The following is a 26,903-nucleotide window of genomic DNA, read 5'->3' as shown; positions in this document are numbered from 1 at the left end:
CCAAGTGGGAGATTGTTGGGTGTGGAGCCTAATTATCTTCCTGATTGATCGGAGGCTTTTGCTTCAACTGCATTTAACCCTTGTTCCTAATGGGTCGGCAACACAGTCCGTTTAATTATTGTTAGGGGGTCCAAAGGGGGGTAACAATGAATTTTATGGGCCCTCCCTCTGGCAGGAGTTCGAGGGAAGTTACCTCAAAGCTAAAAATAGATGAAAATTTTCCTTGTAAAATATTGTAATTTTGTAGTCAACGTGGGTCATTCATTAGGCGAATGGTCAAATGGTAGAATTTATGTTAATTTAGGGTTTTTTTCCATAGAAGGAACCCCCTCGGTTTATATGAGGGAATTGTATTACAATTGTGGATTATTATTCTGAGCGAGAGATAGAGAAGAGACCGTGTGAGAGAAAAGAGTAAATTACATCAGATCTACTATACGTTGTATATCTTCACTTTTCTAGATAAGACAAAAAGGAAGGACTAGCTGTTTCTCAGTGGACGTAGCCCAAATTGGGTGAACCATGTATATTTATGTCTCTCTTGTTTTATGTGTTTCTGTATTTATGTTTCTGAAATATATTTTGTATTTCATTGCTCTGTTAATCAATTTCTAACAATGCTCATAGTATGTATTCTTTTCTTTGTAACTTTACATTTTTGGCATTCTTCTTCTGAAACTTGTGTAATGAAGCTAATGGTTTCTTTGATTAATGAATTTATCAATGTTGTGCTAATAGTCTAGATACCTGTAATTTTTAGAAAAGAAACCTTAATGAAATGCTCCATGGTTTTTGTATCTCATTTTTTTTAATTTCATGCTCTTTGTTGAATATCTAATGCATAGGATTTTGTTTAGCCCTTTGTTTTAAATCTCAAATTCCTCAATGTTCTTCTACCTATACTACCATGTCAATTTTAAGGTTGTAATCATAGATAACATTAGAGAAATTTTGAGGTAAAAAATGGGTCTGAAAACAAAAATGTACAACCAAAATCAACTTTATAAGAACCAATAGGATTCAAGATGATGATGTCAACCATGGGGGATGATTCACCATTTTTGGGGTAAAAAAGTAAAAAGATTAAAAAATTAAAAACCTACTTTTTCAACTCAAATCTTCAACTTATCTCCCTATATTTTTACTCAAATTTCGTGTGGGAACACTCATTGGATGCATAATTTCATTCCTCATTCAAGGAGTACCCATGTTGCATACTTTTGATGGACCATCCTATAGGAAAAATGTGAAATACATGAAAAATGTGATTGCAATAACGTTTTTTCATGTATTTTTCTTTTTTTGTGTAGTAAGGTCCATAGAAAGTATGCAACATGAGTAATCCTTAGATGAAGAATTAAATTCTGCATTCAATGGGTGCTCCACTCAAAATTTTGGTAAAACCACAGGAAGATAAGTTGAAAATACGAGTTGAAAAAACAATTTTTCTTTTTTCCCTCTAAAATTTAATGATGTAATCTAATCTTATTTATTATTTCCTCTATTATTATATAATATTCCTTAGAAGGCCCATTTTAGACCTCAAAATTTCTTTGATGGTAGGCTAGTTGAGATTATTTGTTAATTTTCCCCAAGAACTAGCTCACATTACATCTAAAGGTTATCCTTTGGGCAAAACTATCATCCAAATGTATAAATCTTAGTTTAGTTTTGAGCAGAGTGTGCAAATCTTTCTAGGAATTATATGGATGTCCTAGGCACTAACCTTTTTTAGCCCAAAGGTTGTCTCTATGAACTACAACATTTTACATGGTCTTTCATATCTCCTTTGGCCTAGGGTTTTTGGCAAAGGACTTGAAAAAGCAAGGATTGGATAACAATTTATAAGGACTTGATGTGAAATACTAGTGATTTATAAGGGTCTTATGACCGATGGAAGCAGAAAATAACTCAATCTACACATAAATAAACAACTCAACACAAGAAATGCAAATTGACATGTTAACATAACAATATCCTATTGAATTCCAACTGTGATGGATAATGGCCATATTGTTACTCCTGTCAAGACATGGCAGATGGATGAGTCAAAGTAATTAATATCCAATCATTTACCTTTTCTTTACAAAATCATATATATCTATATATATATATATATATATATATATATATATATATATATATATATATATATATATATATATATATATATATATATAATTTCAGATATTAAATATACATACAAATTTGCATGTTAAGGCTTCTAAACTTGTTTGGCCATTGTGATGTGTGGCACAATAGTTAGCTAGCCCGAACTTTGACGAATTGTTCTAAAACATACACTAATTCAATTTAATTATGCAACAGTAAAATATAAAATTTGTTAAATTAATTCGAAATAATCTTATAACAAAATTTAAATACATGCGTGCTCTCCTCATTGGAGTTCCTTTATGCATTTGCTTTATGATATCCTTTCATGTTCTCTTACCATACTTTCACACTTACATCAATTGGCCTTCTTTTGACCTTAGCTTGGGAGGAATTTGTTTTATCTTTTTTTTTTGGTTGTTAGAGAATCTCTTGTAGTTTTGACTCATTTGTTTTTTTACTTGCTTTACTGACCAACTTGTCCCAAATTCAGTCTGCATGCCATGATGACTGTCATTTGAAGGTGCATGGGTATCTTTGATAATAGAATATGTAGATGCTATTTGAAGCATTGAAGGAATGATTCCTTCAACCTACCATTGAACACTTTCTCAACATTTTTCATTCTGATTTCCGCATAGACAACTTCATATTCTACCTTGGTTTTGTATGTACCAATGATAGATGCATAAGTACTTGTACTAGTGGTGGAATAAATTTGTGTCCCAAGAGTGGATGGGACATTAGATGTATTTCTTCCCTATTCCCCATTCATAAATGTTATTGCGATTGATTTTTTCCTAGATATTTTTCTCAATCCAGGAGTTGATGGGGAATCGATCCATTCCCTTTGATAGGGATGCTTTGGTTGGTCTATTTCAGTGTCTTTAGTACATTCTTCCACGTATTTAGTAAGCATGGAAAATTCCATACCTTCTTGTTTTTTCATTTCTTCTACCCCCAATATATATGTCATTTCCTCTTTCAATTTCTCATTGTCATGTCCATATGTATGTATAGAAAATTTTTTATTTTTAATGTAGAAATAGAAAAATAAACCCCAATTTCTTCTTTTATAATTTTGAAACTAAAAAATAAAACATACAATTCAAACAAGCAATGGAAACATGTACAAATCTATAAATTGAGAATGAAATATCTCATTCTCACAAGTATTAGATCCATTTGCTCATTTCCCTTTGTAGTTGCTTAAATTATTTTCCTCTAAACAATGGAAAACCCCTTCTCTTTGCTCCCTGTGTTCTTCACCCTTCACTCTAACTTTTTTAAATGACGGTAGTGCAAAATGGATGGACAAGGGTTTGATTTTCGTCTCTGGTAGGGGGTGAATGAGATGCAAAAATTGATTTTGTGACTGTTAGAGGTCGAATCACAGCCACAAATCAAAAAAATTTGACTGAAATCCACAACAGGGGAGGAAATATCCGTCAAGATCTTTTCCCATCATCAACAGATATCCAATCCATTAGTTATTTTCTTTCATAGACTCAACACATTTCTCCAACTGTGCTCTACTCTAACTCCACGAAGAACTTCAAATCTCTCTTGATTTGAAATTGGTGACTATGAGAATGGAAATATGGTGAATTTATTACATTTTTTTTGTTAAATAGTTGGGATACACAATAGGTTTATCCATTGCATGCGCGAATTATAGATGGGCAGGGCTTTTTTCTTATTTTTTCGATTTTGTTGAATAGTCGAAGATAATTTGTGCACCATTAGTGCTAGATTTAACACCAACTATTGGTTGAAAAATGTTGTCATTTTGGGGCGCAAAATTGGGCGCTAATTGCGCTTAATTTAGTGCCTATAATAATGCATTTTTCCCTCCATCATTTTTATTCATTATCATCTTTGCACTTTTCTATGTCGATGTGCGAGGCCTCCATGTTATGAAGGGTTTGAACTAATTTAAATGAAAATATGAAATAAAGAAATAAATAAATATTCCATTATTTTTCATAATCCTCATCTAATATTTATAATAGTTGTGTCATGTCACCATATTGGGAATAGAAATTAACAAAAAGGTTATATATTGAAAATAGGGGAATTTTAGTTAGAAAATTGCAGTGAAAACCAGTTGAGCTTAAATCGATTGTGCATTTTGCCAATTAGACGGAGCAACAATGCAGTACATAGATTTTATGTGACTAATGTCATTGTTTTGTATTATAGGATCTAGAGGAGGCCATGAATAGAGGACATGGACGATGTAGACCTACTAAATCAATAAGAGGAAAGTTGGTGGCCATTGAATCAGACACGAAATCTACAAATACATTAAAGGTAAGAAGACAAAGAAACCTCAACCAAAGGAGGATGGTGTTTATGAATTCACAAACGTTACAACATTGATGAGATAAAGTTATATAAACTATGTTGCTTTTTTCAAATCCAAAACATGATATTAATATGTCAAATATATGTGTAAAGTAAGGCTTTGTGTTGGATAGTATATTAGTTGAAATGATATAATTGGTGTACTAAACATCATTAACTATGTTACGTATTATAGGGGTAAGATGTGGCCATTGAAATAGATCGTGTCATATCAAATAGGGTCAAAGCTATGTCATGGGACATCCAGTAATCAAATTTTGACTTAACTTAGAAAGAATTTTGTGATGTGTCCATCCTTTTTCACTGTCTTATTATATTTTATAGTGTATTATCCAATCTTGAAATAAATTAATACATGTTGTTGATATTTCAAGTTGTAATGGAGATTGGAAAAAGTGCACAGCCTAAGCATTCAACTAGCAAAAAAAAAAAACATATGTATGTGGGCATGGACCTAAAATTGTTAAAACATGAAGAATATAGTGGGTGGAAGAGGGTATAATGACATATCCTCAAAACACAACAAATAATTACGTTGAGGAAGAGGGTGGTCAAGACTATACTACATGGGATGGGATTTGTTAAGTGATTTTTGATTATATTTCTTTGAAATTGATGCATTTATGATTTACCCAATTCTTGCCAAACATTAAATAATGGTTGTGTTTGTCGATAGGTAGAAGATGATGATGAAAGAAATGATACTTATACCCAAGCTAATGCAATTAGGATATATTGGGAAGGGATGGTACAAACCATCCTATAAACCATACCAGGGTGAAAATAACATATTTAAAGAGAACTCTACCACCTGATAAATTTGAACAGATGATGAGATTAGCATACATTGATGGCATGTTACCTAGCCTTATTGATGATGATCACGAGAATGAAAATGTAGTGCACGAAAAAGGATTGAATGAAATTATTATAGGTTTCTTTGGGGATGGAAAAAATGATGACAATAATGATTGTATGGTTGACATAAATGATGATAGCAGGGGTAATTACCACCAATGTATTGGCACTATGATATAGGTGTTGTCCTTGATGGAAACTCACTCATAGGTCCGCTCAGATTTGATAAAAGGAAACTCACAATGTAACAGGCCAATTCAAAGGTAACAGGGCATTGGTACAGAAGAACAGGAAGATGGAAAAAAGGTATACTGATCAGAATCAAGAAGCTGAAGGACAAGGATGTTTTCAGATATTTTAAGTTGTATACGCAGGTTCACCTTGTAAAAACAACATATACACATAGATTCACATAACAAAGAGAGTGTATACGTATGGGTTGGAAAATCTAGGAAATTCAAGAGTAAAGGATACCAAGGGTAAATATCATGGTATTAGCCCACAATATTAAGTGGAGTAATGACTATTTGTTCCCATCCAAGAATACCATAGGTCATAAGTGTGGTTTTGGTTCGAGGTATTGAGGAAGGCCAAAACTATATAAGGAGGAGAAGATCAAAGGGCCAAGTGTGCAAGTAAAAGGGTTTCTTATGAATAATTCTATCTGAAGTATATTTGATATTGCAGGGGCTATGATTATGATATAATATGAAATATTGTGTGCACCTTGAATTCAATGTTGGATCAGGATCATGAGACCTGAAATGACTTATCATTGAATGATCTAATAGTGGTTGGGCTAGATCTAATTGCTTACACATGTTTTATTCTTTAGATGTCATGATCTGGGTATGTCTAAAGTCTAGAAAAGTAGTGAAGTTGTGAGTTAATATTTGTATATCTATATGCTCGTTTGCCTTGGTAAAGGCACATGTACATGCAGGTTCAACTCTACCAAGCAACGTATGTAAAGGAAAATTCTATTGTTCAGAAATGATTGATCTATCTGATCACTGTTGTTATTTTACTATTGTCTATCAACGAAGTCTTCCTAGATCTAAATGTAAAACTAAATGCATAAGGAGTTTGTGTTTCATTGATTGATTAATTAAGTGAGAAGGGTTATCTTTGATGATGACTATCTAGATCTCTGCAAATTGACAGTAGATGTTCAAAATATTATTGGTTGGTACAGATATGATTTAGAAGTTGTTATGATTCAGTAGTTATGAAGGTATATGCAGGTTTTGTTAAAGGAAGTAGCATATACACGCACGTTGGGTTCAGTAAAGTAGCGTATGCATTTTGATGTATGATTTTTCAGGTTGCAACTGGTTCTGAATGATGATGCAGGTTTATGAGTTCAACATAGTGTTCTGGTGACAATGGTATAATTATTCAAATTAACTAATTGTTGGTTGATTGAGTTTGAGTTTCAAAGTTTCTGATGGGTCCAGTATGAAAATTTGATGAAAAGAGGCCTTCATATTGTATTTTTTTGTACCAGGAGCATCCAGTTTGAAAATTAATGAAACGTGGTCCCCAGAGGAAGAGAGAAGGTCGTAGCCTTCTGTAGGTTGGCACCTATGTACTATTAAACACATCGGCTAGTGCAAGAGCTAGGGGGCTGTAGCTCCCTTCCAGTAGAAGATGGAGAATGAGAGAAGGTTGTAGCCTTCTGTAGGTAGGTGCCTGCATACTGGTATGAGTCTGCACTAGTACGAGAATGTAAGCAAATTTTCTTTATATTAAAAGAAGATAGAGACAACAAGAATAGGTGGTTTTTCTCCCGCATTGGGTTTCCACCTTAAATCTTGGGGTTCATGTGTGTTGTTCATGTGTGATGGTTTATTATGTTATTACTGCACATAGTTACTATATAATAAGATATTGATGCACTGATTAAAGATCAACACATGATAAATGAACTAAATCATAAGTTCTCTGGGTATACGCTAGTTTCCTTAACCACAATTGTGTACACACGCAAGTTCATTTCACTGAAGTAGTGTATATAAATATGTTTGGGAATTGAAAAGTTATTGAATTGAAAATACTGATTCACCCCCCCTCTTAGTATTATTTCCATCAATTAGTATCAGAGTAGGTCCTTCAGAATAAGCTTTATCGCTTGAAGGGAGATATTTCAAGATGAACAATCACGAAGGCATGGGATCTATCAGACCACCAATCTTCAATGGGAACAACTTGGTATATTGGAAAATAATAACTAAAGATTATGTTCAATTTCACGAAGCCAATGTTTGGTAAATTATGGAAGGGTGGAAGGAGGATATCAATTTCTAGTAGCAATACCTACAGATACGACAGGTAAGAAGTTATATGAAACCAATGCCAAAGCAGTCAATACTTTATTGGGAAGTCTGTCAGAATCAGAATTTGTTAAATTCATGTAGTTCAAGACAGCCAAAGAGATATGGGACAAAATCATTCAAAGCTATGAAGCAGACTCCCAGGGAAAATGTGCTAAGCTTCAAACTCTCAGAATTCAGTATGAAACTTTTAAGATGCATAGTGATGAAAGTATTGCTAGTTAGTTTTTATGTGTATATGAGATTGTTAATTATATGAAGAATCTGGGTGAAGAGATAAAGGAGGCTACTTTAGTAGAGAAAATTTTGAGATCCTTGTCTTTTAAATTTGAGTCAAAAGTATTTGCCATAAAATAAAAGCAAGATCTTCAATCTATTACTATGGTTCAACTTCATGGAATTCTAACTGCCTTTGAAACGAGGAAAGGAGTTCCATAAGATATGAAAGAAGTTGCTTTCAAATATTTAGCAAAGGGAAAAGAAAAGGAAGAGTGCAATGAATCAAGATATATTTCAGAAGAAGAAGATGAGGCAAAATTTGCTAAGAAACTTCAATGGGGCTCTGGAAGATTCAGAGGTAAGATACCATTCAAATGTTTTTCTTGTGGTAGAGTTGGCCATTATGCTACCAAATTTCCTCATAAAGATAAATATGAAAAGGGAAAGGAAAATTCAAAAGGCAATAGAAAATAGGTTGTTAATAGAAGAAGTTACTATACCCATTAAGATAGTGATGGTTTATCTAATAGCGATGAAGATGAAACTGAAAAAGATTATAAACTACTCATGGCTTATGTCAATGATGATTTTTTTGGGTTCCTTAGAAGGGGAAGACCTTTGTGAAGAAATCACAAAACTCAAAATCTATTTAGAAGAAAAGAATATGATCATAGACACATTGACACATCAACTCACTGAAAGAGAAAAGAAAAATGAAAATCTAGAATGTGATGTTGGGGGTCTAAGAAAAGAACTTGAGAAGACAAAATCTCTTAATCTTATATTTGCTAAAGGGTGAGAAACTTTAAATGAAATCATCAAAGTTTAGCTTTCTCCTCTTATAAAGACAAGTCTTGGAGAGACTAAAGAATCATCCCAATCACAAAAGTCGTCAGCCTCCACCAGAAGCTATCTTGATGTAGCAAAGACCAGTGAACAATATGTCAATCGTCAGCAAAAGCCTAAAAGTACTCATCAGGTAAATCATGCTCAATTTACTCCAAGGATAAACATCAATAGAAGCATCAACCAACAGGTAAACAATGCCAAAATATTCTATGATCACAGAAAATTCTTTAATGGACAATGTTTTTCATGCCATAACTTTGGGCATAAGGTTGCTCAATGTGTTGCTTACAAAACCATCATGACTAGAGAAGCACAAAATCAAAGGAGTGTAATAGGAATCAAGAAAAGTTCCTATAATAACTTTTCTCCACTTCAAGATGAAATTAAATGTTCATTTTGTAATAACGTTGATCATGAAGAATTTTAATGCAGGAGCAAATTTCGGCCAACACTTCAAAAGGAAAAAACATCATCAAATTACAACATATGGAGAAAGAAGGAATTTCAATCAGAAATATGTGGCATAGCTCTGTTTACAGAAGGACAAAAGAATTAGAGGTACATTTATAGCAGATGCTCCAAACACATGACAGGTGATAAAGATAAACTTCATTCATATAATGATTTAGAAAATGAAAAGAATGTCTCTTTTGGAAATGAAACACCAGTTATCATTAAAGGTAAAGGTTCTATTTATTTGAAAGAAAAGGTTAGACCTGGAAATGTCATGTATGTAGATGGTTTAAAGAATAACTTGTTAACTGTCAGTCAAATGTGTGGTCAAGGAAATGAAGTTGTGTTTCTATCAAACATATGTGTGGTTCATGAGCTTGATACAGGAAAGATAGTTATCAAAGGTACAAGAACTCCAAACAATTTATACATACTCAAAGGAGGACAAAAACAATGCTATCTAATCAAAACAGATGAAAACTAGTTATGGCACAGAAGATTGGGGCATCTAAGATTTTCACAAATAAGAAATGCATGCAGGCTCAAGGTGGTCCGTGATCTTCCAGATAACAGTATTCTAGAAAATACCATAAGTAAACCATGTCAAGTCGGTAAGTAAACTAGAGTTCATTTCATTGAAAAAGAAGGATCAACAAGTAAGCCTCTTGAACTCATCCATACTGATTTATGTGGACCAACAAGGAACAAGTCACCTCGTGGAGAAGAATACTTTATTTTATTCATTGATGATTTTTTTAGAATGTGTTGGATAGGTCTAATAAAGCATAAAGATGAAGCATTGGAAAATTTTAAAGCCTTCAAAGCTTTAGTTGAAAATGAATCAGTTCGAAAAATAAAATGTCTCAAATCTGATCAAGTGGGAGAATTCATATCAGATGAATTCTTTGATTTTTGTGAACAACATGGAATAAAAAGGCAGTTCTCAGTCGCAAGAACTCCTTGAAAAAATGGCATAGTGGAAAGAATGAACAGAACATTTCAACAAATGGCTTGAGCTATTCTTGATGAATCTGGAACTCCTGCAACCTTCTGGGGTCAAGCTGCATTTGTTATCATGACTATTCTCAACAAAGCTAATGTTCAAGTAAATAGTGATCAAACTCCATATGAACTCTAGTATGGTAAGCCTCCTACTGTAAAGAAATTTAGAGTTTTTGGAAGTAAATGTTTCATCAAAAGGACTGATGAAAAACTTGGTAAGTTTGAACCCAAAGTAGATGAAGGAATTCTTCTTGGTTATTCATCCAGAAGTAAAGGATACAAATGTTATAATAAAAGACTTCAGAAAATTGTTGAATGCATTTATGTAGTAATTAATGAAGCATGCAAAAATCCGGATCAAATGGAATCAATAGAAGAATATGACAATGAGGAAGATGGTGAATGCTTTCCCGTATCAAATCAAAATGATATAGAGGAAGAAATTAGTGAAGAACTAGAAGAAGATACAATAGACAGGGGAAAGACTCCATCTAGGTATGTTCAAAAGAATCATCCAGAATCTCAAATTCTAGGAGAAAAAGGGTCTTGAGTGCAGACATGAAGAACTCTTACAGGTACTCCATTTATCTAGCATTACTATCCTCCATAGAACCACATAATGTAAATGAAGATAGTAAATATGAATGTTAGGTTAAGGCCATGGATGAAGAACTTGACCAAATTGAAAAGAATGATACTTGGGAATTAGTTCCTAGAGCTCATGATAAAAATATTATAGGAACAAAATGGATATTTAAGAATAAGTTGAATGAAAATGGAGAGGTTATTAGAAACAAAGAAAGACTTGTTTGTAAAGGGTATGCTCAACAAGAAGGTGTAGAATTTGAAGAAACTTTTGCACCTGTTGCCAGACTTGAAGCCATAAGAATGTTCTTTCTTTTTCTAGTTTTCAAAAATTCAAAGTGTATCAAATGGATGTAAAATCAGCTTTTCTTAATGGATATTTAGAAGAAGAGGTTTATATTGAGAAACCAGAAGTATTCATTCTAGGAAATGATGCAAAACTTGTATGAAAGCTCAAAAAGGCTCTTTATGGATTGAAGCAAGCTCCAATGGCTTGGTATTATCGCATTGAAAAATATCTACAACAACAAGGGTTCACAAAAGGTTTTGCAGACAAAAAATTATATGCAAAGATTGAAAATGATAAACTACTAATTATTGTTTTTTATGTTGATGATATCATCTTTGGTAGCAATGAAGAATCTATGAGTCAGAAAATTGCCTCGGCTATGCAGCAAGAATTTGAAATGTCCTTACTTGGTGAACTTACTTAGTTTCTTGGTCTACAAGTACAACAAACAAAAGATGGTATTTTTCTTTCACAAACTAAATATCTCAAGAATATTCTTAAGAAGTACGGAATGGAAGATTATAAACAAGTATGTTTTCTAATGGTAATAGGATGCAGTCCCAATTCTAACGATGAATCACCTGCAGTGAACCAACCAGCATACAGATCAATGATCGGAAATCTGCTTTATCTAATAGGTACAAGACCTGAAATCATGCATGCAGTAGGAATTGTTGGAAGGTTCCAAGCAAATCCAAAGGAATCACATCTTTAGGCAGTAAAAAGAATATTCAAATATCTTCAAGTAACTCAAGACTTTGGTGTATGGTATCCTAAAGATACAGAACATACTCTTCATGCATATACAGATGTAGATTGGGCAGGAAATGTTGATGATCGAAAAAGCACTAGTGGAGGTGCATTCTATATGGGATCATGGTTAGTTTCTTGGTTCATCAAGAAACAACGTTCGATTTCCTTATCTACAGCTGAAGCGGAATATGTGGTTGTTGCATCTTGTTGCACACAACTACTTTGGATGATGCAAACATTGCAAGACATTCAAATCACATGTAATCCACCCATCTTCATTCTATGTGATAATACAAGCGCCATCAGTATTTCAAAAAATCTATTCATGCACTCCAAGACCAAGCACATAGCCATTAAGTACCATTTTATACGAGAACAAGTGCTTGAACAAAAGGTTAAATTGGAGTATGTTCCCTCCAAAGAATAGGTTGTTGATATATTCATCAAACTGCTTCCCAGAGAAACATTTGAATATCTCAAACAAAATCTTAGAGTAGTTTTTGCATCATCCTGCTGTTAAATCCATCTTTTCAGAGGAAGGTTCATATACATGGTTTTCATGAAGGATAGTCGTGTATATACGTGATTTTCTGTGGCTGCAGGAGCATATATGTTTTTCTGATAGAAAAATAGGGGGCAGAAATTGATATGGGTGCTTAGGCTGATATTCATGATTACAATATGTTGATATGCTTTGTTCACTGATTTTTATCTGACTGATGAAGATGACTTTATGAATAATTTCTTGACAATGCACAGGTAGCACAGGTTCAGGGGGAGCATTCGCCTTCAAAAAAATTCTACATTGTTGGTATTATGGTTGATGACTTCTGCTATGGTTTAGATATTTATATGAATTGTTGCATAAGTCATGTATAGAACTGGGGTGTTATGTGTCTCCTTTTTTCATAGTCTATTTTTTGAGTCCTATTGGACATATGATGTAATTTTTATGCCCACTATGCATGGGATGGATGATGGAATAATTGTTGTATTTTAGTCATGTATAAACAATTGGTATATCCCCACTTGGTTGGGTGATTGATGTATGTTGAGTCATTGGTCTTAGGGGGTCATACTCACTTAGTTGTGTTATAGAGTCATGTTATTATTTTGAAACATATCTATGTATACTCTACATGTACTCAGGGGGAGCACGAACAAAATAGTGTATCTCAAAGGGGGAGAATATCTTGGTCCGCCCTTTGCCCTTGATGTCAAAGGGGGAGAGTATTCTGGTGTTATTTGATATCTCTAACAGTTTATATAGCTTGCAATAATCAACACCAATATGGCTGCCATCAAGTCCAAATGGTGAGATTGTTGGCATTATGATACGGGTTTTGTCCTTGATGGAAAGTCACTCACAGGTCCACTCAGATTTGATAAAAGGAAACTCATAGTGTAATAGGTCAATTAAGAGGTAACAAGGCATTGATATAGAGGAACAGGAAGTTGGAACAAAGGCCTACTGATCAAAATCAAAAAGTTGAAGGATAAGGATGTTTTTAGATAGTTTAAGCTGTATACGCAGGTTCACCTTATAAAAGAAACGTATACACACAGGTTCACATAAGAAAAAGAGCGTATACGTATGCATTCACTTTCACAAGAAGAAAAGTGTGTATGGGTTGGAAAATCAAGGAAATTCAAGAGTAAAGGATACAATGGTCAATACCATGGCATTAGCCCACAACATTAATCAGAGTAACAACTATTTATTCCCGTCCAAGAATACCACAGGTCCTAAGTGTGGTTTTGGTCTGAGGTATTGAGGAAGGCCAAAACTATATAAGGAGGAGAAGATCAAAGGGTCAAGTGTGCAAGTAAAAGGGTTTCTTATGAATACTTATGTCTGAAGTATATTTGATGTTGCAGGGGCTATGATTATGATATAATATGAAATATTGTGTGCACCTTGAATTCAGTGTTCAATCAGGATCATGAGACCTGAAATGACTTATCATTGAATGATCTGATATTGGTTGGGCTAGATCTGATTTCTTACACATTTTTTATTCTTTAAATGTCATGATCTGGGTATGTCTAGAATAGCAGCAAAGTTGTGATTTAATATTTGTAGATCTAAATGCTGGTTCGCCTTGGTACAGGCATGTGTACACATAGGTTCGACTCTGCCAAGTAGTGTATGAAAAGGAAAATCTTGTTGTTCAAAAATTACTGATCTATTTGATCACTGTTGTTGTTTTACTGTTGTCTGTCAATAAATTCTCCTTAACGAGTTTGTGTCTCATTGATTGATTGATTAAGTGAGAAGGGTTATCTTTGATGCTGACTATCTAGATCTCTGCAGATTGACAGTAGATGTTCAGAATATTATTGGTTGGTATAGATCTGATTCAGAAGTTATTATGATTCAGTATTTATGAAGGTATACGCAACTTTTGTTAAAGGAAGTAGCGTATACACGTAGGTTGGGTTTAGTAAAGTAGTGTATGCATTTTGATGTATGATATTTGAGGTTGCAGCTAGTTTTGAATGATGATGCAGCTTTCAAGGTTCAGTAAAGTGTTCTGGTGACAGTGATCTGATTGTTCAAATTAACTGATTGTTGGTTGATGCAGTTTGAGTTTCAAAGTTTCTGATGGGTCCAACATGAAAATTTGATGAAAAGAAGCCTTCATATTGTATTGTTGCATACCAGGAGCATCCAGTTTGAAAATTAATGAAACATGGTCCCTGGAGGAAGAGAGAAGGTCGTAGCCTTCTGTAGGCCGGTGCCTACGTACTAGTAAACACATCAGCTAGTGCAAGAGCTAGGGGGTTGTAGCTCCCTTCCAGTAGAAGTTGGAAAATGAGAGAAGGTTGTAGCCTTCTGCAGGTGGGTGCCTACGTACTAGTATGAGTCTGCACTAGTACAAGATTGTAAACAAATTTTCTTTATATTAAAAGAAGACAGAGACGACAATAGTAGGTGGTTTTTCTCCTGCATTGGGTTTCCACCTTAAATCTTGGTGTTCATGTGTGTTGTTTATGTGTGATGGTTTATTATGTTATTACTGCACATAGTTACTATATAATAAGATACTGATGCATTGATTAAAGATCAACACATGATAAATTGACTAAATCATAAGTTCTCTAGGTATACATTGGTTTCCTTAATCACAGTTGCGTACACATGCAAGTTCACTTCACTGAAGTAGCGTATATAAATCTGTTTGGGAATTGAAAATTTATTGAATTTCAAATACTGATTCACCCCATCCCCCCCCCCCCCCCCCCAGTATTATTTCTAACACAATATAATGTTGATGATAACAACTTGTTGAAAGACTCCATCAAGAAAGTAGTTAAAACACCTGTGTTCAATCTCGGTGCAAGTAGAAATTAAAAAATGGTCATACAAAAGATTCACCACCCTACTGAAGTGAGCTAAAATCTATTTCTTACAATGCATTATCAATTGGTGTACATAATTCGTAAACATTCATGAAATTCATTAGTATTTATTTAAGGGGATTTTAAAACCATATATTGTATATGAATAGTCATAATATATATTGAAATATCAAACAAGTTCATCATAAGTCAAACATTCAATTGATCTAATGTTTATCAATCTTACAACATAAAAACTAAAATATTTCCTGAAGAGAATGTGTTGCCATCAACTTGTAGAGAGGCGCATCAGTTGTTCGTTGAGTTGGGGATTGAATATAAGAAAACTAATTCATGTAAAAAAGATTTAATTTTATAAATATATGAATATTAGCACAAGGTAGAATTCCATGTATTCAAATAGAAGAGATATCGTACAGATGTATAGGGTCCTATAGTTCCAAAGAGGGTTTTGTCACATGCCAACTATACCTAGACTTCAATGAATGTTTCGTTGCAAGTCACTTTCATAATCGTTGGACTACCATGCAAAGAATATGAGTAAATATGGATTCATGTGAATTTCAGCCAACTCCAAAACATTGAAAAACATAGAGGAAAAATGGCCAAGAAAATTTAAAGATGAACCCCATAGTATCAGGTTTGGTCTTGTAATTGATGGAGTGTACCCATTCTCTTTCATGCGCTCAAATTATACTATTTGTCTAGTCATATTGATATTACACAATATTCTCCTATAGATGAGTGTAAGAAAGGAGAACCTTATGTTGACTCTCAATGTTCTAGGAAAACATCAAGTTAAAAACATGGATGTTTATCTTATGCATTTTATTGATGAGATGCAATTGCTATGGAAATGCATAAGAATGTATGACATATCATGTCCTTCATAAAATAGGTCCTTCATGTTGTATGGTGTGCTATATTGGACTATTTATGATTTCCTAGGACTTGGTGTTTAGAAAATCCTTGTAGATTAAAACTACCTATGTAATATGCTAAAACAAAAAACTTGAATCTACTCTACTCACCAGTGGAAAAAATGAATCGATCAAGAAATCACAACATAAACATGATACAATATTCAATCACATAAGCTCAGAGATTTATCTAAGGGGAAAAAAATGCTCAAAACCCCTTCATATCTATATCATATTTCATAAAATAGAGAAGAAATATAATGCTTGTTCAAGCTTGAACAATCTCTGCACAAGTATAATTTATCTCACTTCCTCACGAAATGACTCTGGCCAATACTTAGCCAATTCTTCTACCTGCCAAGCTCATATTTCCTTGCACTATTTCTAAAGGAATTACCCCCTTATTAATTAGGGAAATCCCCATCCTGAATTGTGTAATCCCTATAGACCCTTCTCTGATTGCATGCACCACCTGTACAACTCGGAAAATTATAGCACTGATATTACATTGTCCTTGAACTCCAATATCAACTGGACAACTCAAATTTCATGCATGGATAAGTTATTTATGATTGATTTTTCAGTTAACTGGTTGAACACATGAAACTTCACCCCGCTGCTAGACCACCTACCAGTTCCTCCAAAAGTTGGAACTAGTTTAACTGACATTAGCTCAGTTTAATTGAATTAAATTATTACAACTCAAATTAAACTCAACCTATGCTCCTAAAATTTAGGAACCACTCTACATGACTTAAATTAGGCCCTCAACTCGAATTAACTAATCCAACTAAGTGAAATTAACTTAGTTAACTCATTTTTGTTTTCATGTGATGTGGAATTACAATTTTCTCCTAATTTAATTCAAGGGGGAATTAAACCAGTATTTTCGTGTTGCCATTTTCAACACTCCCTCTCAACAAGAAACGGATTCACATATACCCCCATCTAACACCATTGGAATTTATTGCATGCAAGACTTCTCTCTATTATTTCTTCTATGGCAACATCTGTAACTAAGAAGCATACATAAAAATAAAATAAAAATAAAAATTGAATCAATTTGCAACTGTCTACTGGGAAAATTATGCTAATGTTGAATCTTCCACTAAGCCTTCTACTCTGCTATCAACACTAGTCTACAATCCTCAGTATTTGACTAACACTGATCCTCTTGCTATTAAATATTGTGGGCCCCTATAACAAGGGTAATGATCCATGAGACAAAAACACCTCAATGGACCCTGCCCAAATTTTTGCAACTCTTGGACTAATAATCTACATTTCTCCACCTCACTCCTGGAGGTATAGATGCATGTGATCCCTATGCCCACTTATCTCAAACTCCCCCCTAATGGAGGTCTCTTCTTGAGTGGATGTCTTCACTCTGCCTTCGATCTGCTTCTCCATTTTTGGTTGCTCCACAACTTTCTAAGGCTTCTTCTGAGCCTACATTTTGAGAGGTAAATCATGCTCCCTCTCAACCACCAAGTCTCTAAAATTTTCCATTCTCCTCAAGGATTTGTTGGCATCTTCCACCTCAAGTTCATATAGGTTCTTGACTCGCACACCAATTTGCTTCACCTATCCCATGACAATGTGTCTTAGGAATGCCTTTCCTTTTCTGAATATCACATCGTAGCCACGGTCTTCCAACACCGCGATGGAAACAAGATTTTTCTTTAGTCCCAGAACAAACATCACATCCTTGAGTCTAAGAGGGGAGCCTAACTCCTTCTGAAAGGTGACTGTATTGATACCGGTCACACTATACCCTCTAATGTCTCCAAAATCAATGTCTTCTTGAGGTATTTTTCTTGCAATCTCTACTACACATCATGTGGAATGAGGCACCACTATCCAGATAGCACACGCTACCCATCACTGTTGTTTCCATGCATGCAATGAGAGTGAAATATAGCTTAAACTGTGAAGCCAAAACTTCATGTGCTACAACTATTGTAGGCTCCTTCTTGCTTGCCTTCTTGTAAGGGCACTCATGGCATAGTGCCTTAATTCATGACAGTGAAAGCACTTGATATTGCACAAGTATTTCTTCTTGCCCTCTCGGATGGAATCAATCTCATCTTGGGACTTCTTTCCCTTGTCCTTCTTTTGTTTGTTGACTAATGAAAATTCCTCTTCCTCTTCTTTTGATGAGGTCATGTCTTTGTTCCTCCAACTTATTTCTTCCTGCACTAGATCATACCATAAACATTCCCACTTTGGTATTCTCTCTCTACCATTCATGGAATCTTGATAGTTATAGCAGGTCTTGGGTAGGCCCAACAGGACCAGATCTACCAAGTCTTCTTCAAGGACATTACACCAATCCTACCAAACTCATCATGACACTATCTAAACATGTATGGGTTCTACATAATTGTGTCATTATTTTGCATCTTAATGCTCTGAAGCTTGTCGTTTAGTGCCAACATCCTATGGTCACTATTATTCTCAAACAAGTTGGTCAATGTTTTCCACATTATTAATGTATTTTATTTCCTGTGGATATTCGAGACAATATGATCTCGAACTCCATCCAATATAATCCTCCTCTCTTTTGCTACATCATTTTCCACTGAGTAAGATCCTGGGCATTGACCGCAGGGCATTTAACTACATCTGTTTTGATTTAATATAGTAGCCCATTATCATCTAATGTCATCTCCATATGAATCTCCCATGAAACAAATTTTGGTTCCTTCCAAAGCATACTCGAGCCTGAGTCCAATGGAAGCCATCTTCTGAGTCTTGGAGAAAACTCACATCACTGCTCTTATAATTCGAACCTCCTACACAAACTTTGAATTATCTTGTCTGTTGTGATTCTAGCTCTAATACCATGTAGAAATTCCTTGTAGATTCAAACTTCTTATGTAATATGGTAAAAAAAAAACTTGAATCTACTCTACTCATTAGTGGAAACAATTAATTGATCGAGGAATCACAACATAAAAATGAGACAAGATTCAATTGTATATGCTCAGAGATTTATCAAAGGGGAAATAAACTGATCAAAACCATTTCCTATCTATATTGCATTAGTCAAAAAATAGAGAAGAAATGTGGGCATATTATCATGTAGAATGTGTAGATGTAAAGAGACGATCCTTCGATTGTGGCATCATGGTTGACTTCAAGCAATCCAATCGATGAAGCTCAAAAGATAAGAATATTATAGAAGGGAATCTACAATATGTTGGGAAAATACAAGAAATTATTGAGTTGGATTATTGCACTTTTAAATGTTGTATTTAACTGTAGATGTTATGAAGTATTTGAGAGTACATGAAGACATGATACCCATAGTGAATTGTTTCCTATATCTTCCTGAAATTTTGTACTGGAGGATAAGGAGCCTTATCTACCAATTCATTGTGAGCATGTATTGTTTAACTCAAAGAAGAAGTGGTAGTGATCAATAATATATTAATACATTTTTTATTGTGAATATATACATGTGTTTATTAATCAATAAAATTGTTATAACATACATCTAATATATGTATGTACTTGTTCATGTGTAGATATTTTTTTATGAATATATTCTAGATCCAAAATGGATATTTGTCATACATTATGATCGAATATTTAGGCATGTATTTGATAATGTGTTAGTGGATACTAAGCAAAACAATTATGGTCAACAAAATGAGAGAGGGATTAGAGAACATTGAAGAAATTGACATCCATCATGATGTTGATGATGGTTATGTTCAGGCATAAGAAGAGAACAATACAGAGTTAGATGATGTTATATAAGACAACAATATGGATGTTATAGAAAATGATGAGCCAAATACATTTGGTGGCAATACGGATGGTCTATAGTCAAATTTCAATGATGCTGAAGATGATGTAGGTCAAGATAAGGATGATGATAATATTAACTACTTGAAATATCATATGAACATTGACAATGATACAATGGATGACATTGTTGCAAACAATGATGTTAATGACCTCATAACTATTTGTAATCCATTTTTAAAAAATGATGATCCTTATGGCCTAAACTTTGAAATGCTTTAGTATTATTTGTGTCAATACAAATTACCTATTGTAATATCATTAAAGTGTCAAAGATATGGTATGAATTGTTAGAACAAAAAATTAGGATTACTTGATTTCTTCTTCCATTCATTTTGTATCAACAGATATTATGATGAAAGCAAAGCATCAAAGATGAATTTTGAATCCTTTGATTACATTCAAGTACTTTTGATGAATGTTTTTCTATAGGACTATGTTGTATATTTGTTGGAGAATCTCTTGTGTAGAGTCACTTGGTGCTTGTTGAAAGTAGATAGGTGGGGGAATGGAATCATTGAAGAGGGATGCATAGAAGGGACTGAAACTTAAGACAAAGCCTAGTGGGATTAGTTTGGAATATCATATATAGAGTGGTTGTAGGATGCAATAGGGTTTGAAAAGTAAGTAATGTTTGCCTTGTCCTCCTCTATCATTTTAGATTTATTTTTCAACAATAAAGGCCTCACTCAAGCCTTGCCATCTCTACTCATCTTGTCGTGGTGGTTCCTTAACAAACTTAGTAGATATAACTTTTTTAGCAAGAAATAAGATCATCTTCTTTTTTGCAATATGATTTTCGATGACCTTTGGCTAATGTCATTTTCTCCATTTATTTCAATTGAGAGAAGGAACATACATGAGCTTGTAAAATTATCTTATCTCTAAAGGTTTTCGATATTCTGAATATTAGACTATATATGTGCTTTTTTTCTTCGAATTATAAAGAGATAAATTCCAATGGAAAATAATTTGTTAACCAAATTCTAGAGAAAAGAGTGAAAATTTTATCTTCTGAAGTTAGAATGACTTGGCTTGAGATTTCCAATTGAGATACATGATTTTTTACAAAATGTGAGTAAATTCTATAAAGGATATCATGTGCATGTTTGTAATAACACAAGATTTATGTTGTTAATCCTCCATAGAAACATGGAAATATTTGGTATTTCTCTGTATATGTCATAAATATTTGATTATAGTAGTAACATCAATGTTTCTACTTGAATTATGATATGTGAATATGGCTAGATCAAATCTTTCATTGAATGCACAGGGTCATAGAGAATACCAAGTAAATATCATTGAAAGGGTAATTATTATTGAGAATAATAAAAATGTTCTCATTGGTGCTTTATATGCAACAATAGTCATGGTGTAAAGCTATGCCTTTTAGAAAAGGGGGCAAGATGATTATATAAATTATAAATTTTCCACGTATGTTCTTTTACTATAATTAGTTATAAGAATTATACTCAATGTTGAACATTAAAAACCATGAAAGCAATAACATGATAATATTGTGATTCAGATGGGCCAATTGCACATTTTGATATCTAACTAATCATTATATGTCTCATGTTGTAACTAGAAGTGAACTGTAAAATAGTAAAAATCAATCACAATGGAAACATGAGAAATCACCATCTAGTCTTCTAGAACAAGTAACTAAACCCACAACCTTCCATAGCTCCAGATCGTTTGTCCAACCCGTCTTAGAGGACCAGTAACTCAATCCACAAGGTCTCCATAGAATTTGGCCCAACCTAGGCTCAAGGACTAGTAACTCAACCCAAGTTATCGCAAGGCTTTCAAGGCATTTGTTCCAACACATAGCCATAAGGAATTATGAGCACCAACCATAAAAAAAAATCAAATGGGAAAACTAACAACACCATGGATATCTAGGAAATGGTAAGGTAAGGCTAAAACCATTGTCAATCTAGGCAATCCTCCATGCCAATGACAACACACAACCAAATAATCACGTAACACCACGCATCCATAAATCAGCAAGAAAAAGACACATGCAATGTGTTACATGCAAAGAAATATAGTTGTGGCCAGTAATCCAATTGTTCCCTTGCACTTTCCTACTTTCCTTTGCCTTCTTTCTCCAAATACAATTGAATACTAGAGTGCTTCAAGCATGTTCCAAGAATTCTCTAAGTGTGCAAGAGTATGAGAGAGTGAGAGAATATAAGAGAGATCCAAGTTAAAATTGATAAAGGGTTGTGAATTGAACCTGAGAAGCCTTTTTATCACTAAGTCCTCTATGTTCTTCATTTTTCCTTTGATTTCCCCCTCATGCAAATCTATGTCCTTTCATCTCCCTTTTCTTCTATTTTCCATTATTTTCATAAATAAAATTCCAATTAATGCCTCTTTTCCTTTGCCAATTTCCATAGCCATTTATTAATCACTAGTGATCCCCATCACTATGTTTTTTTCCCAACATTCATCTTGGAATATGTGTCCCATTATCTTGGTCTTAATTTTATTTATTTACATAGGAAATCAAGTAGGGGTTGTTACATATCACGTCCTATACTAAGCCATTTTTCACAATATACTTTCTAGCTTGAAAGACATGGTCGGCCTTGTCCTATATTCCTAAAAAGCCAATTGATATTTGGTCCTTGAGTTAAGAAATCTTACAAAATTTATGGTTTTCATATCTTTGTATCATATATCCTTCTTAAAAGTGGAAGCCTGAGTCAAACAAGAAATTTCCAATTCTTTTTCATCTTCAACCCATGCAAAATAATCCTTCAATATTTTATGTTCTAGAGCAAGATGGTTCCAAATAACATATTTAGCATCAATCAAATTGAAATTCATTGAATTTATTATTGCCTTTAATCCATTCTATTTAGCCAGAGCTTCCTCAAGGGCCTTTGTTTTTTGTTCATTATCTTGCTCTAATTTAGTCAACTCCCCATTTAATTTTATGCACTCCATATATTTAACTGTCAAGTTTTCCAATTCTTTGGATAATGCAATATCAATACCAACCTCAGAGAGATGTTCAAATTGTGATTTTGAAAGTGTTTTAAATTCTTTATTTAACCCTTCAATTTGATTTCTTAATACTTTGGTTCCTTTAGCATCCTATAATTCTCTTTCCAAGTCCTCCTTTTCCAAAAGTATTGTAAGAAGCTCTAGAGTTTTAGGCCGAGCATCATGTGGCATTTTGAGATTTTCTTTGGGACTTGGATTGTTTTATCTTTTTCTTATGGTAAATTTGAAACTTCAACATTACTTACAACATCATCATCAAGTTCTATAAACTTTCATTCTAATTCTACTTTGCACAGTCGTAAAGTTTTGTTATGTGTTTTCTCTGACTTCAATTAATTCATTAATTTTCTTCACATTTGACTATAATTTTTCTTTTGTAGTGTACTCATTAACCAAATATGTACAAATGAGTTGACCTGCTTGTTTGAAAAAATCAATTTTATCAACAATATTAAACTAATTCATATTCAATTTGAACTGAGTGGTCTTAACTCCTTCATGAGATTTGCTTCCTTTAGGAACAAGCTTTATCACTGCAATATTTAAATACATCTTTGTTATCTACCACAGTAATTAAATGAGGAGGATCTTTGCATTTATGTTGTTCAACTTTCTCTAGTATATCCTGGTAACCTTGTTATTTGATTTCACTGTAATAGGTTGTGATAGGATTTTCAATTGATATAGTTGAAATATCTATTGACTAAAAAACCTTAAATTTTGTTGAATACTGCTAATGAATCTGAATAAAAAGCTATATTGCAAAAGACATGTCCTTTGAATTATCAGTTACAAGCATCAAATATTTTTCCTGGGAATGTTTTGACATCTTTCTCCTTTCTTCCTCAGTGACATCTTCTTCATCTATCTTCTTCATATCCTTGGTAAATGGCCTTTTAGCATCACTGTCAATATTGGCTATGGTAACTATTTATGTCTGTCCTTGCTTTGAAACTCCTTTTGATTCCTTGGAGTTTTTTTCTTCATTTCCCAATTGATTTTGATCAACATTTTCAATAGTTGACCATTCTAGGTTGTTTGCTAGCCTTACCAGTTTTGAACTACTTTTCCATTTCTGAACTACCATCATGTTTATATTCAACCCTTTTTAGCTTCTTTATTTTCGCTGAAATGATATGATAAGAATAATAGTGACATGATTCATCATATTCAAAGTAGAAACAAGCCATTAATCGATCAATTATGGGTGAAGTTGCTCTATTTTTAATAGTAAAAGGACCCAGTGTTATTGGAAATTTGAAAGACATTGTTAAATTCTTGCTTGAAAAATGTATGAAATATGAATCTAATCTCTACCTTAATATATCTAAAGAATAAACCCTAGGATTAAAAAATGAAGGTAGTTTATAGGGTTGAAACTCTGCTCCATAACTCCTTATCACTGTATATTCCTTATATAAGAACCAATCTCTTATTGTGGACCTTGAACTCAGTCGGATACATTTCTTCAGCTCTGGGCATACTCTTGGAAATTCTTCTTCATGAATCAATACATACAAATTGGATATGAACTTGTTGACAAAATTAAAGAAACCCTCTCATTGGATGCTAATACATAATGCTTTATGCATCACTGAAATTACTCCAAAAGAAGTAATTCCTTCTGGTTCCAAAACATGTTGAAACTGATAAGTGAATTTATCCAAAAATTAAGTAGATGAGATAGGCTTGATATCTGAAGCTCTGAAGGGTTCTCAAACTGCTCAACTATTAATGCATTTCTTCTTCTATAAAATAAAGATAATTAAAATTTATCAACAATGAAAAAGACCATAGGAAATCTAGGAGACATTCACTAACGACCTAATCATGATTGAAACACAAGATTTGACTAATCATGGAGACAATTATTTGCACTAGTGTAACAAACCACTAGGATTTTAGAGGGTAGATTAATTTTTGTAGAGAAGTCTCAAAATTTGAAACACTTCGGATAAATGTAAGTTGTACTTGTGGGGATAATGATCTGGAGGTTTGAATGAGAGTTTCTTCATTTAATTCTACGGTGTTTTCATTCATAAGATTGGAAGACTATAACCCTAAAATATTGAGAACTGATTTGGTAGTTAAGGAAATGAGGATATTTGAATTTCTATTTGTCATTATTGATCTAATAAAAGTAGAATCATTCTTAGAACACCATATGACCAATTTAGGGAAATGAAAGACCTGAGGAACTATACAAAATGGCAGATGGGACTCCCAAAATTTATCTTTTACTACTTTCATCATCCTGCTGAAAGAACAATTGAGGGATCTTATTTTGATTAGAACATGACATAATTGGGTCATAAGCATCCCAGTTTTGGTCCAATAGGTTATTCTGGTCCAGGTCAAATATTTTTTGGATGGAGACAGTTTTATTAAAGGATTCCATTCTGTCAACTGCTAAAACACTGAGATAGAATAGGAAAACAACCTTGAAAGATGAATTCTCGTTGACTTAGATGTTTTAACAATATTCTCTGTCACTCGTAATAAAGTACTTTTCACCTATAAGAAACTACAAAACACTATGTTTTTACTGAGTAAAAAGAAATCTTTATAAATAAAGTGTTTGGTAAAAAGTTAGCAGATACCAAATTTTTGTATCCATTGATTTGATCTAATTGCTAGATCAATGATGGAAATTGAGTGCGGAGATAAGAAATGAATGATATTTAATACCGTAAGATAATCCCGCATTGAATTTGTTAAGGGACACATGTTGCTTCTCAATGAGTGTGGGATTTGAATGATGTTTTATACTTCAGACCAGTTCAAAATATGCAACACATATTCATCATTGGTCTCCAACTTCCCATGTTCTGGACCTTTGAACCACATAATACAATATGGTACTTTGGCCTTTGGTGCTTTGAACTATCCCACATGCAATAGAGTAAAAGGAATTTGATTATTTAAATATCCCAGCTCATGGATGATATCTTGACGAATAGCACTGTGTTCACATCTGACATGTGATGCTTTGTATGTGTTGGAGTAAAATTGTTTTGACATGGAGATCGAGTCTAGGAACCGAATATTTTTTACAAAAAAGAAATATAACCATGTATATTAACCTAATGTATAAAAATATGCTTCAAAAATATTGACCCCAATTATAATTTTTTTGCAAAAAATTATAAAAACATAATATGTGATAACATACCCTTAAACCCTTAAGCCATAAACCATTAATCCCTAATCCCTTAACACAAAAGCCTTAAATATATTACACCTTGTGCGCATTCCCTATAACTATTATCACTCCTAATTCATAATCATAAATCCATAACCATTATAATTACTAACCCCATGATATCCAATCCTTATGACCCCTAAATTGTATAACACATAAAAACTATAATCCCAAGATCCTATAACCATTAATACCTACTAATTTTGACCCCTAATATCTATTATCTAATATAACTTGTAATCATAACCACTATATCCCAAAAAGAAAAACCCTATCACCCTTAACTCTTGAAATGTAACCATTATCACTAATAAACTCTTAGTCATAACAACTATACTTGTTAACTAGTAACATATATGATCCATAACCTAATCCCATATACAAACATATTCTCTAACTCCTATATACCTTAGATGGGAATGTAGAATGATGAAAATGAGACTGCATGATGAATGTTGATGCAAACATTGACGATCTCAAATTAGATTATGTCGGGATGTCAAGCATCCTTGAGTCTTGACACCCTCAAATACCATCAAGGCATGTGCCTAATCTAACCATGTCAAATTTTGACACATACATGTTATAGACATTTTTGGGCACTACAATCCCAAGCATGAAATGTCCATAAACCAAGGGCTCCTAAGTCCCTAAAAGTGTTGTTCTAACCCCTAAAGAAACAAGGTCAACTGATTACATCTTCTCCCAGAAGTTCTCCATGAAAAACTGCTCAGAACTGGTCAAAACAGGATCATTTCAGCTAC

Source organism: Pinus tabuliformis, chromosome 8, assembly GCF_031772625.1.
Source record: "Pinus tabuliformis cultivar Carrire ecotype Pingquan chromosome 8, CPIR1, whole genome shotgun sequence".
Lineage (NCBI taxonomy): Eukaryota > Viridiplantae > Streptophyta > Pinopsida > Pinales > Pinaceae > Pinus > Pinus tabuliformis.
This window is presented reverse-complemented; position numbering follows the sequence as displayed.